The sequence below is a fragment of the Coptis chinensis genome, chromosome 5 (assembly GCF_015680905.1).
Source record: "Coptis chinensis isolate HL-2020 chromosome 5, ASM1568090v1, whole genome shotgun sequence".
NCBI classification, from domain to species: domain Eukaryota; kingdom Viridiplantae; phylum Streptophyta; class Magnoliopsida; order Ranunculales; family Ranunculaceae; genus Coptis; species Coptis chinensis.
The window spans coordinates 31085786-31100038 of record NC_141460.1 but is presented as its reverse complement, the minus strand read 5'-3'; the positions used below and the strand labels follow the sequence as shown (position 1 = coordinate 31100038).

General features: G+C 36.8%; 1 long non-coding RNA gene and 1 pseudogene across 2 annotated transcripts; both read right to left on the bottom strand.

Annotated features, from left to right (window-relative positions):
* Positions 1-606: 606 nt before the first annotated feature.
* Positions 607-1440, bottom strand: LOC147497294 (putative metal-nicotianamine transporter YSL6 pseudogene; annotated as a pseudogene). Its single transcript, XR_015196817.1, has 4 exons — positions 1308-1440; positions 1064-1236; positions 878-974; positions 607-656 (listed from the first exon to the last, which is right to left on the bottom strand). The product of XR_015196817.1 is annotated as a putative metal-nicotianamine transporter YSL6 pseudogene (transcript).
* A 3960-nt stretch (positions 1441-5400) lies between these two features.
* LOC147497293 (uncharacterized) lies at positions 5401-7447 on the bottom strand. The gene is made up of 3 exons (XR_015197039.1): positions 7155-7447; positions 6935-7079; positions 5401-5512 (listed from the first exon to the last, which is right to left on the bottom strand). It is a non-coding gene; the product is annotated as an uncharacterized LOC147497293 (long non-coding RNA).
* Positions 7448-14253: the final 6806 nt, after the last annotated feature.

The following is a 14253-nucleotide window of genomic DNA, read 5'->3' as shown; positions in this document are numbered from 1 at the left end:
CTTCTCATAAGTCATATCTAGCCAAAAGAAAGACTTAACCATTGAATATCACCAAATAACCAACGGTGATTAGTATTTGAAGGAATAATTAGTGTTGATGCAAATGAAGAATAAACTTTTCTATAAATCACCATATTTATATTATATTTTGATACACGACTTTAAACTACCGATGTGGGACTATTTATCTCAACACACCCCCTCATGTGTGACGAGACTTGACCCTAAAACATGGACTTTTATTCTAATGTGTGACATGGAGCATTTAGCAAACATAGCCTGCTCTCATACCATACAAACTTTGGAGCAGCCAACTGAAAACCGATTGGAAATGAGTGGAAACGCCCCAGGATTTATACCATTTGTTTTTATCTCACAACAGTTTGAAATGGAAGTTCTAAAATTCTTGTCATATACAAAGAAAACAGGGACGTAACTTCCAATATTTCTTGAAGTATTCAAATGTATCGGTGCATAACTTATATAAGCAAAGCAAATAGACTTCGTACTAAGAGAAATTTAACAAAGTAATTATAATAATGAAAAAAAAAAGGGTGAGAAAAGAGGCCGTGAACTAGCGGTCCGTTGTTCATAATAACTTTCCTCCTACTTGACGCCAAAAAGTGTTGGCAATATTGGGTTCACTATGTGATAAACTGCTTCAGTGAAAAGAGATTAAGTTACGGTCTTGATAACATGTTTGTACAAGCAAAATGAAGAGCATAAATTGCCATCAAGAGGTTTAAAATAAAAGACTTGAATGACCAATAGCTTTTTGGTTTGCAACAAAGGGTCGTGTCATTTATATAAATTTCAAGAAGGGTACTACGTCCATAAGCATTATCATGCAAATGATAAAACAACATAAATTTCTTACCCTGCCCATTTCGACTCGAGTTTGTGTGAAAACTATTAATCAACATAGCGGTGGCTGTCCTACTGGGGTATGTAAGCTTGTAATCCATAACCATCATCTGTAACATAATAAAAACACACAAAGATGTAATAGTGACGATCAAATGTCATAGCATATGAAAGCATCACAAGATATATATATATATACCTTACGAAGCGGAACAAGGCTAAACAAGCCAAGAAAACTAACAACAAACATGAACCCAATCATCCACCCTAACCCCGGATTCTTAACATCCTCAATCCGATTACCCGGATAACCAGGACCAATTAATTTATAAGTCTTGTCATCCATAGCAATCATATACGATCCAAATCCCCCTATAACACAAAAAAGCTCATCATCAACTACCAAACCATCAACATAACTAAATAAATGAAAGCTTACTTACCACTAAACGCTAACCCATAACAAGCAACAACACAAGTCTGAATAACAGTATTCTCTTGTCTGGTAAAAGGCTTAACAGAAAAACCAAACTTGGATAAAAAACTAGTCCATGACTTGACAAGAAAGAAACCAAGTAATCCAAAGAAACAACATTGAGTGAAGGTATAACACCAACGGTGAGATTTAATTTATGTGTTATGACACAAAATAATGTTCCTAATAGTGCACTTGCTAGTAACCCTCGATTGTTATATGTTCTTTCCATGTTGGGATTTCAACGGCTGTGATGTTCTCGGATGATGGGACAAGTAACGGTTCGGATATTTCTTATTGGAACTTAAACCGGTAAAAAAATGGTCCGGTCAAACCATTGTCCCTAACTCAGAAACTCCCAAGTAAGAACAATGTAAAACCATAGTGATCTCCTACTACATTACTACATACAAATGAAAATCATAAGATTTAATGCACTTAACCGTTCGACGATGGAGCAGAGTAAATGAGAGCGAGAATAATCACGGACATATATGCTTTATGCGAATCTGCACTTAACAAGTGTCTTCTTGGTTATCCGAAGTATATGGCCACGTTTCCTTTAAAGATCAATTGCAGATCCCCCGTGGTAGCTTGGCGTCACCGTTAAATAGAGAAGTGAACCTATAATTAAAGCATCAAATTACAGATTAATTTGAAACATTGGGAAGAAAAATTAGGAAAGTTTGCGGTTTCAATCAGTAATGTATTTGCTCACTATCCTGTTAAGAAGAAATGAAACGGACTAGTAGATAGTAGAGGAGATGATCAATCAAGAAAGAGATGCAAATGAAAGGCTGATTAGGATGTGACGAATTAGGACAGATCGAAGGGCAATATACAAAAAAGAACAAGGCAAGCGGTCAACTCTAAGTCCAACAACACGAGAGAGAAACAAAACTTCGAGACGCAAATTAAGAAATAACCTTAACGATATATATAGTTTAAGGGTAGGATACTAGAAAACTTGGACTTATATATGTAAGTAGGTTCCATTTAGAATTACATTTCATACAATCTACCTTAGATGATGAGCTAAGGGCTGAGTTTTTGTATAAGAAGAAATAAAATTACGACAACTCTAATACTTTGAATGAGCATTCCAACTTAAAAAATTTCAAAATCTCTATCCTTGCCGAGAAAAAGCTGTGAATTCACCGGTTCTCGTCTTCATTGAATTTCTTTTGCCATTGGACAGAGTTCTGGAACGAAAATGAATTTCTTCCATAACATTTTACTTTATTGGTTTTCGGGCGGCTTATCATCACCTATACCGCACAATAAGGCCAGCCAAAAAGAATCTCCTTGAACGAAAGTCTTGTAATGAAATTTGAAATAGAACAGAAATAGAACAGCCAATGAATTTCTTCAATTGAAAGATTCCTAGAAATAAATGTGAGACTACATGAACCAAATGATGATTAGTTGTGATATATTCTAATCCGCGTAATATCTTACCGTAGGTGGTAGTGCCATGTACATGTGTTTTGTATGGAATCCAATCAACCATGACTTGCATGGGGTAAAAGAACCAATCAATCACTAATTACTTGTACAAATGAAAAATGAGAGATGAAGACACCTTTGCCATACAGAGAAAAGGAAGCAGTCCAAATAATTCTAGAGGTAAAGGACTAAAGGGTACTCCATCTATGTATACAAGCACAGATTTTTCTTCTTTTTCTCTCTAGTTCTTATTGTGATGAATGAGGGTCATCACATGTGTTTTTCATGCTTGTATTTGACAAGTCGAGAACCATGATAACTTGCCAAACCAAGAGAACTCTTCAATAATCAATCTCCATAATGGACCTTATACAATCAATCCTACCCGCTAAAAATGAGAAGGTGATGTAGGATCTGAGCATACCTTAAAAAAGAGCAACTTTACTTAGGGAGCATGGTTTTGCTCATCCTCGCTGATACGATGACTAGCCGGAAAAGAACAGGGAACCAAGGTATTAGTTCCAGATATTTTAACATATAACCATTTATCCTCGAGAAAGATAAAGCTAAGTTTCTCATATCCTCATTTGCTCCTGCCGCCATATTTATAAAGGATGAATCCTTCGACCTGAAATGAGAACATAGACTCGTTAGGGACAAGTAAGCTATTTGGAAGGGAAGTAGAAAATCTATCTCGAAGGCCGAACTTGACACTAATACAACGTACCAACGGGAAGGGAGATTAGAATAAGAAATATTGCTTAAAATTACAAGTATGCAGCTAGCATGATGCACATTTTACATGTCTTTTTACCTTACGAAAATAAAACATTTTGAACCATAAAGACTTGTCCACGTAACCATTTTTCCATTAACACTAATCCACTCAACCCACCTCAAAAGCACCCAAAAAGATCGAAGCAAATGTGATAATTAATACCAACTCCAAAATTGCAGCTACTACACCTTTTTGGGGCTTAAGGGTATGGTTTCTCATTTGCAGATTCTGCAGAAATTAAGAAGAGAACATCAGCCACATGCTATGGGAATGTAACTGTGCTACATAACTGTGGCGTGGCTATTTGACTTCTTGAAAGTTCAACCAGTTCTCTCGCAAAGGTATAATCAATGTCCCTAAACTTCTCAGGCCCATTCAGCAGACTATGGAATTCAAAGAGCAAGCCTAATGTCCCAAATATGGAAGTCAAGAAATCGATGCTAGTTTGATGACAAGGTGATGAAAAAGCAACATCAAGAAGGAAGTCATTAAAGAACTAAAAGCTGGAGGGAAGATTGCAAATGGGTTCATGTTCAAACACAGTTGATGACTTGAGTATCCCCCCGCCACTAAATATCATAGGTAGAGCACGACCCTCAAACAACATCAAAGAAGTCAGCTGGATACCGCCAAACTATGGTTTTGTGAAAGCTAATACCGATGGATCATCTGTTGGAAACCCGGGACTTGGAGGTGCAGGAATAATTTTTCGAGACCACAATGCTCAAGTGATAGGAGTGAAAGCCTACGGTCTAGGAATCACTACAAATTTTGATGCGGAATGCTATGCTTTAGTGTTGGCAGTAGAACTAGCAGTATTAAATGGATGGGTGAACTTGTGGCTAGAAAGTGACTCCATAGCAGCTACCCTAGCCTTCACTAGCGCCAAAATTCCATGGGTTCTCAAAGTACGATGGCTATGAGCAACTCAAAGACCATCACAATGGAGAATCTCACACATCTATCGTGAAGCAAATTTTGGAGCGGATGTTGTAGCAAAAATGGGAACAACTTTAAGTCAAGGCCAAGGACTTTGGAGCACTTCAAGACCTCCCTTTTTAAAATGCATAGAAAGTCCTTGCAGGATATACTACAATTTTAACTAGGAAATGCTTGTACTGATCACAGAAATCCTTGAGTTGTAAACTATATCATTTATTGATGTAACATTTTTTATTATATTAATAATATATCCCTACTTGCATGCCAAAAATAAATCATGAACCTATATAACCCCAATCAAAAAAAATCAAATGGAAAGCTAGCAATCAACAAAGTTTCAAACTTCATACTTATTAAAACGAAAAAAAAATCAGCGATTGAAAACGCATACATGCATGTGCTTATCGGCTTGAAACCTTGGAACTAATCAGCAGATTGAAAAATCTACTGTTAACATTCCTTGAAAATCACAAGAAAATCATATCTATACATATTGTATATACAAGAAAATTACAGTTCTACAGGAATAACATTACTAGAAAAATTACCGGCGAGTCTTGAGCTTTTCTTTAAGATAGAAAGAAGCCCGCGCTTGAACTCATGGAAGGAAGGTGTGCCCATGTTGTTATCGTTTTTGATCGACGTGTCGAAGAACGAGCTAGTTAGTCAGTTATGATCCAAGGTAGAGAACTATCACAAACACTAAAATTGTGTGAGAACTGAAAAGGGTGCTTAACTAAGGTGACTTACCGAGAAATCTAACAATCCTTTTTACTTGTCTTTTCCCACGGCTGGCTTCATATTTGTGACACCATATCCTAACAGAGCTTTCTTGGTCCCGCAAGGCTGGAATCCACCAAATTAGTTTCTATACAATACCTACTTGATAACCAAGAACATCATTGATCTTGTTCCCTCCATTGACTTACAACAACACGAGCTGCCAAAGCTTGTTCACAATCCATATACTAGTAATAGATATAGAAACGACTATTCCAATCTTTGAGCTACAACAACCATCACCAGCAAGAAATTTTGAAACAAAAATAAATATGGAAATAGAAACAAACAATCACACAAGATCTAGATTCAAACTTTCAAGCAGTAGGCTAGTAACTTCAAATTCGTGTTCTTTGAACCGATATAAAAAACAGGAGAATACATTCAACTTAATACAAAAGCATCGGTATACACAAAAATATGCAAAAGCATCGGTATCAAACAACTTCTGGAAATTAGCAAATTAAAAGTACCTTCTTGGTGGCTTAGACAATTTAACAAACAAAAATCAGACGAAAATACACAAACTTGAAGCTTTAAAATTATTAACTAACTAAATTTTATGTTTTGAAGAGAGGGAGAGAGAGAGAGCTTACAACTTCACAGAAGCTCACAAGCTCTTGCTTTGTGTTCCTTACAGAAGCTCTGAATGGCTTGTTAGAAGCCACCTCTGGTTTTTTTTCCTCTCACTTTCCACTAGTGTCTCTGGGCTGTGTTAGTGAAAATAACGAGCGCCAGAATGGGAAAAAAATGAGCGCAATAGGGAAAAGGCAGTGAGAGTGAGAATGAAAACTAGCCCCACCACCTAAGCGGACGAGTTCTAGAACTACCTCTACGGTCGTGTATTTACTACACCAAAACCCGCCCCTATTTTAGCTTAGGTCAAGATTATCGACGGCCTTATGCCATATCTGACGGTTTTGCAGTTCTAAATTAAGGGCGGTCATGACCGGTCCTAAGCTATTGTCATTTTTAGCAATTCTGGTGTAGTGACCATTAAATTAAAACAACCGATCAAGGTTACATACTAAATAAGTACTAACAACCACATATATGAAAGAAGTCCGAGATGAGAAGGAAAGCATCTTGATTTTCCGGGACAAAATCATTACAAAAAGAACCCATGTAAGAGAAGTATGATTTTGAAGAGGATGTAGGGATTCGGTCATGCAATTGTAAACTCTGCAAATCCAAACAGAAAGAAGGAAAGTAAAGGCAAAACTGATACCCTCTTTGTACCTTTTTCAATTACCATCAAGGCATCAAGGCATTTGCAAGGAGGCCCGATGATCGGAGTTCATTTGTTACATGTCACGTTCTATAGTAACAAAAAGAAAATGGGAATTGAACATAAAACAAAAAGAGAAAATAAAACACTCTTTAGTAAAAGATCATATATATATCATTCAAACACGTACAAGTACAATAGGATTTGGTATGTTAAACCATACTTCCATCATGACCAAATCTAAAAGGAATCTCACTTACCCATCTCTTCTAAAAGCTAAATAAACAAGCTTTCTATGACAAAAACTTTAAGAATATATATATGAGAGAGAGAAGAATCATAAAGTACCTTTTTTTCTATTTTTTTTTTCAATCAAACAAGCTTAGCTTATTATCTCAAAGAAAGAGAGAGAGTGACTCACGTGTTTGATCTTGAACTGATGATCAATCCATTTCTTATCAGATTCAGATGAACAAGAGAGATGGTAGTGGCAGAGAAGTTTGCTTGTTTGTTGATAAGGTATGCACAACTCTATTCAATTTTTTTTTTCTATTGTTTGCCATTATCTGTGAAGAATTGAACAAATCAGAAAAATTGAATAACAGCTAGAACTTTAAAGTTTTGAAGAAAGAAAGACAAACCTGGTTAATCCACCAAAAATTAGTATTGCGGCGGTGATGAATTAGTTTTGAGGAGTGCGAAAATTAGTTTTGAGGAGTGGATGATTTTAGGGATCTTGAAACGCGGCGGTGAGAGAGAGAGAGAAGAGAAAGAAAGTTATGTTTTATATTTCGAAATTTTTCGTTTCTCTCTTTCGCGAAATTTCAAGCTTTTAATTTGTAACACTTTTCCAACGCTTTTTAAGCGTTAGCAATTAATTCCAGAAATTCACCTAAATAAAGCAACGCTTTACAACATTGCCAACGCTTATTTAACGTTGGAAACTTACTAACGGTAAATAACCGTTGCAAATAAAAAAAGGTGCGTGTTGCGAATATCCTATTATGGTGTAGTGTATGTGTCGAAACACAAATTCTCTCATAATTTTTTCACTCAAGTTTCTCTTACTCCAGTGTGTAGTAAGCACACTTTTCCTCACTATCTCAACTACTACTTATTATCGCACCATCCTATTCCTAGCTGAGCTAGAGGTCTTTATTAGGTATTGTAGGGCTTAGGTGGTGGTTAAGAAAAATGGATTGAAAAATAAAAAATGATAAGTATAAGAGAATCGGGTCTTCAAGATATTGACACTCAGAGAATCCTTTTGTTCTTTTGTGCTTCTAAAATGAGTTTCCATACTTAGCCCTTTTTGGCTTTTTGACTCATTTTGATTTGTCTTTGGGGAGTTTTAACTTTGAATTTTCTTTTCTTCCTGGAAACTTATTTCTATTTTTCTTTTCTTTTTATTTTTGAAGAAAATAATTGATTTTAGTTTTGGACAAGTCTTTCTCTTCATTTTTCCACATTTCATCATATTTTTTCATACCCATCATTTAGGTGGGTTTATTTTATTTGGGGTTAATAGATGGGTAAGGAAGTGTTGGTGAAAATGAAAGGGTTGGAGAAAGGTTCAGTGGGGAGTAATTTAGGGTGAGATTTATAGAAGTTCACCAAGGATGTTGAACTTGGTAGTAGTAGTGGTGAGTTTTAGTTTAATGAGTTGAAGTTCATCCTAAATCTTAAGATGGTAAAAATGGTTGATGAGTAAAAACAAGAACTTTTTAAACTTTTCTTATTGATTGTTCTAGATCTAAAGATGTATTGAAAAACAAGTTGCTTATGAAGGAAAAAAGTATTGAAAACATTGAAGTTGATGTGGGATTAAAACATGAAGTGAAAAGAGAGGAAAGGAGATGACTTTGTCACCAAGTCATACTCATTTGATGGCTTGAAATGAGTGTAATTTGTGTTCTTGATATTTAAATGACAAGGAAGTTTAGAAATAAGTTTGATTGAAATGACAAGATTAAAAACAAATATTGAATGCAATGAAGAACTTGAAAACAAAGAAAAAGAAATAGATTGAAATAAAAGAAATAATAAAACAAGAAAATAAATTGCAATAACGTAAATCTACCTAAGAAAGCATGATAAAATTTGATCTCAATTTTTAGGTTGTCAAACCAAAAATTAGATAATGCTTTCTCTATCTACTTTTGCTTTTATCCTCCTACGTTTTATAATGACTGATTTTCCCTCTCCATCTACAATTAAGAAACCTCACACATTTGCTTTTTACGTTTCTTTTTTACTTTTTACTTTTTACTTTATGCTTTTGCTTTTCTTCTTTCTTTTTGGGCAGGCTAGGGTTTGAGCAAGACTATTTTTGAGACAAGGTCATCCATCTTCAGTCTTCTGAGTTAAGGACATAATTTTCAGTCTTCTGGGTTTGAGTCATTGACCATTGACCATTGACTTTGACTTTGACTTTTTCAACACTTTTTCATATAAGCTTAAGTCTTCATAAGAAGCATTAATAAAACTCATTTTGGAGCTAAAATGCATCTTTTATGATAAGTGGTCTGAAATGGCTTGTAACCTGCAAAAGGCAGTAAAAGCTATGAGTTGTCTGTTTATTATGCGTAAGAAAGGTTGTAATGAAGTAATGTAAAGGGATAAATATGCACATTTGGGAGCTAATCAAGAACCCCCAAACAAGATTTTTCTTGTCCTTAAGCAAAAATGGGAGAGAAAAAAAAGATCATAAATGCGTGATTTATTATCCAAATCTCGTTTTGCGGAGTGTGATTGCATTGACCATATGCAACAAGGGCTTAAAAAACTAGGAATTCCATAGTGGACGAGCTTAAGCCTCAAGAGAGTTTTCTAGAGAAGGTACTCACAAACTTCCTCTATCTAGTACAAAGGGTCTTGTCTCTTTATTTATTCTCAGAAGTCTAGACATCTCATTTACGAGGAATAAGGACAAGCTCATTTAAACTTTGAATAACATATGTACAGTAATTAAATCATCTAAAGATAAATGCGCAAACATGAGCAATGAAATGCAAAAGCAGAGTCGTTTTTGAAACTTTTAGAGAGCGTTCTTGATAAGCACCCAAAACTGTAATAGTAAACCCTGTACAGATATAGTGTTTTGGTCAATTATGTGTTTAATAATCATGAAATAATTATATTTTTATACTTTTTCAGGTTTTCGTAGTTAATGTGAATATGATGATAAAACATGCATCGAAGTACGGGAATACTTGAATACTTTAAGTCTTCCCACTTAGCCCCAATGAAGCCCAATAAAGCCTGATTAGAGCCGAAGTTTCCAAAGGGACAAAACCAGTGCAGAATGAGTCCACATGTAAAGAAGCAACAAACTTCCGAAGCTTATATTTTTCAAACTTGGACGCCGACTTCGGCTAGTGAACTACCAGAGCAACTAGGGCGACGAACTCTACGCAAAGACAGAAAGTTGTAAAAATGCAAAAATCGGCACCGCCACTAGACACACCACGTGGACCCACTATGCGGGCCCAAAAGGCATGACGAGTCAGCATAGGTAGGTGGCAAGTGATGGTCACAAGTTTGTGCCACATTGCAAAATGAAAAGACACGTACCAATTCAATGTTTTAAATTGAATTGGGCAAAAGGACAAAACAAACCACAAATTACTGTTTATCAAATGGCACTGTTGCACGCCGAAGGACTCTGGACATTTAACGTAATAACTGGAATACATCACGTAAAAACCCCCTCCCCTACCCCCTCATTTTTTTTATTTTCATTTCTTTTGCGATACTAACGTGTTACGTAACTGTTGCCCCAACTTTTCTTTTTCTACTAACAAATATTGGTGAACCAGATCTTGTTTATCATTATTAGCACAGTCTAAGTATTCCATAGGAAGTTGAAGTACTGACTTGATATTACAGTCTTGGATGAGACTATAATAGTTGCGCGTGAGACTAACTTAGAGTATTAAAACTTTGGTTTTAAGGTACAAGCCACTTTCCTTCTCAGTATTATTTTGGACTCTCTAGACCTGTTATCCACCATCCAGTAAGTTCACGAGCTCAGGAGTTAGTTCGATTGTTATACGAGGAATCGCGGGATGCCAGGTTTTGAATTCTTAAACTCCTCAAACTTTGTCAAGGATATTATTTGGTTGATTGCTATAACCTGTTTTACTTCGCATATTTGTGTGTTCACATGAGAACTCTTTGCATAAATAGAATTTTTCCTAAGTAAATGTGGTTTGTCATTACATATTCACGTTAATATGGTAAAATGATTCGAATATATTTGGATGTCTACGTAATTTCAAAGCAACTGCTTAGATTATTTTTGTATGTATATGTTACATCAATTCACGTACGTGGTATTCATTTGCATGAGTTCGTTCTTGATATTCACCTAGCTCGCATATAATTGCATGTATCGGTAGCTCTAGATTATTGCATGTGTAGGACATATTTCTATTCTAGTATAAGTAATATAGAGTTGCTTGTGTAGACTTCCTGTATAAAACTAGCATGTGTTAATTGTATGTTTAGTCTTTTATTTTTTCATTTCTCATCTTTAATTACATGTTTCGTTATCACGTCTCCATAATACATTAATTACGTACACTAAAAATAAAAAAAAAAAAACTAATAATAAAAATTTCATCATAATCATCTTAATAATACCCCGCATAATACACCATCATAAATCCTCCTCATATTCCATCAGTGTCTAGCAAACTTGCGAGAATGAGGTTACCTAATTAAGGAACGTGCTAACACGGACAACCTCCCTCAATTCTCTCAGGTGACCTGGCTGCTGGAATATTCAAACGTTATCCTAGCCTACCTGCTCAAGTTAGCAACAGCTCAAGAAGACATGCTTCACCTCCCTCCTTCCTTAATTCTCAATTCCCCTGTCATAATTCATTCCTTATGAGCCTTGAATTAACATTTGTGTTTGTATGAGACTACGGTCTGGTAAACATAAGGAATTAGAACTTACTTATCGTCGTCAGAAATACAATAAACAACTACTTCAATTATCTCCTAGACATAATTCTTCTTCCGTAAACCAACCTCGTCAAATATCTCCATTGCCATTATCTCCCTTAGTATGGCCCAGGAAAATCCCACAGTCAAGAAACCCCTTTCGGAATTCTACACTGCCTTACAGGAAGGACTTACTTCCTGCATTAAACTCGATGAGATTGCAGGTGATTTTCGCATTCCACCAAGCATTTTCAGTATGTTACCTGTTTACCATGGTCTAGATCATGAAAAACCGTACAATCATCTTCATCAGATGCAGCAAGTAGTCACCACTTTCCGCCGTTTGACAGTTACAAATGAACAAGTCTTGCTTAGGTTGGTTCCCTTCACCTTAGCTGATAAAGCTTTAGTTTGGCTCGCAGGCGAAGCGCCGTAATCCCTTAACACATGGGCCAAGCTCGTACAAGCATTCATGATAAAGTTCTATACTTAGAAGAAAACTACAGAGATGCTTCAGAAGATTCAATTCTTTCGCCAGCATCCCCAGGAATCCTTTACGAAAGCATGGAGCAGATTTACAGATCTGCTTCTCGAATGTCCCCATCATCAACTCGACACCGCTGTGTTAGTCCATTCATTCTTTAATGGTCTATTTACCCATCAAAAGGAAACATTAGATATCATGAATGGCGATTGTTTCATGGACAAAGGCGCTATTGAAGCATACACTTTTCTTGAGAAACAGGCTTCACAAAGCACCCATTGGGGTAACACTGATTCTTCCAGATCTTCTAAAGACACTCCTACCAAAGTTACGTCTATGTTCGAGGTCAAAATCGATTCGGAATTAAAAACTCTGATCGAGTCCCTAACCAAAAAGGTCGATGCTCTTTCGGTTCAAGTAAATGATCAAAAACCCAAACAAGTCATGGCTGCCAACGCTCCCCCATATCCTTTTTGCTGAAGTCCTGAGCACACCAATTCTTATTGTCCTTTGCCATACGAGTGCCCTCCCTAACCATCTGAAGAGGCTTGTGCTTTCAACATCCCTAATGCACCTTGGCGACAACATCCGAATTTGGCTTGCCCCCACCCAACAACAAGCTCATCCGGGTGTCAACAACGCTCCTGTACGACCACCCGCAAACTACAATTCCTACTGTCAAGGAAATCCTCCACAATTCCAGCAAGGGCAAAGTCATTTTCCCAGCAATACAAATATAAGGTACCAAAACAACCGTAGCCTTGTTCCCCCTAATCAAGGATATGGCTACCAAAATCAACCTGTAAATAATAACCACGAACTTGTTCCTGCTGCTCCACTGGTACAATCTACTGTCGATAAAATAGCTAAAACTTTTCTGACTTACATGAATCAACAGAATCAAATCCTAGCATCTATCCAATAGTCTCTTCAGCTGTTAGCATAGGATAAAAGTAAAAAAGGCATGTTTCCTGGCCAAGTAATTCCTAACCCAAAACCCACAAACACTGCTTTTGAACTCAACAATGCACCAGGATCTAGTAATCCTAGCCAGGGTGAGGTAAATGCCATCACCACTCTTCGTTCTGGCCAAACCATCGACAATCACATACGTATGCCAGACATTGAACTGATGAAAGCCACGGCTGACGTCCCTCCAACTCCTACCTCGCAACATATAGTGGACAAAGTTGTTCATTCCAAATCTACATCCACGTCCCTAGGGAAAGACGCCACTGATCCATATGGAAAATTCCGCCCAAAAGCTCCGTTCCTTGCCCGTTTGGCAAAGAACAAACTAGACGAACATTTCGATGAGATCCGAGAAACCTTCAAAAATTGGACCATAAACCTACCTTTTCTAGATGCGCCTAAGCATTTGCCCAAGCATGCCAAGTTTTTGAAGGACATGTGCACCAACAAACGATGAACTAATGTTCCTCAACAAGTGTTCCTCACTGAGCAGTTTCTCCCCATTACTACTACTAATGGTGTGGTTAAATACAAAGACCCAAGTCGACCAACTATACCATGCAAATTGGGCGACAAGTATACCGCTACTGCACTTTTAGACCCAGGCACCAGTGTTAACTTACTTCCCTACTACTTATTTAATCAGTTAGGTCTTCATGAATTAAAACCTACCAATATGACCCTGCAACTCGCAGATCGCTCCATCAATTACCCAAAGGGCATAGTAAAAAATGTCATAGTCAAGGTCTAAGATTTTTACTACTCAGTTGATTTTGTCATTTTAGATACCGAAGTAGCCTGTGACTCCATTCCTATCATTTTGGGATGTCCATTTCTTGCAACTGCTAACGCTCTCATCAATTGTCGGGATGGTTCAATGACATTGTCTTTCGGGAACCTTTCTATCGAAGTCAACGTGTTCAAGTTAATGAAAGAATTTCCCGATCCTATAATGGAGGGTGAGATTAGCTTGGTTGATAGTCTGCCATATGATTATTTCACAAACTTTTTTCTTGAAGACGAGGTACACCAATTTATTTCTTTTGATAATCTTGAGTTTGATGATGACTCGTATATTAAGGATGTCCACGCATTATTAGAGTCAGTACCACTATTTGACCCTACTATTGCGTTGCCAACTGATTCAGAAGAACCGGACTCGCTCTTTTCCATTGAAGAGACGACCCCTCACGAATCCTTGATCCCCACTCCTCCAACTCCGGATTTAAAACCTCTACCCTCTAATTTGAAGTACGTGCATCTCGATCCCGATGGTAGTCACCCTATAATAATTTCTTCTCACTTGTCTACCGACGAAGAAGCACGTTTGATTC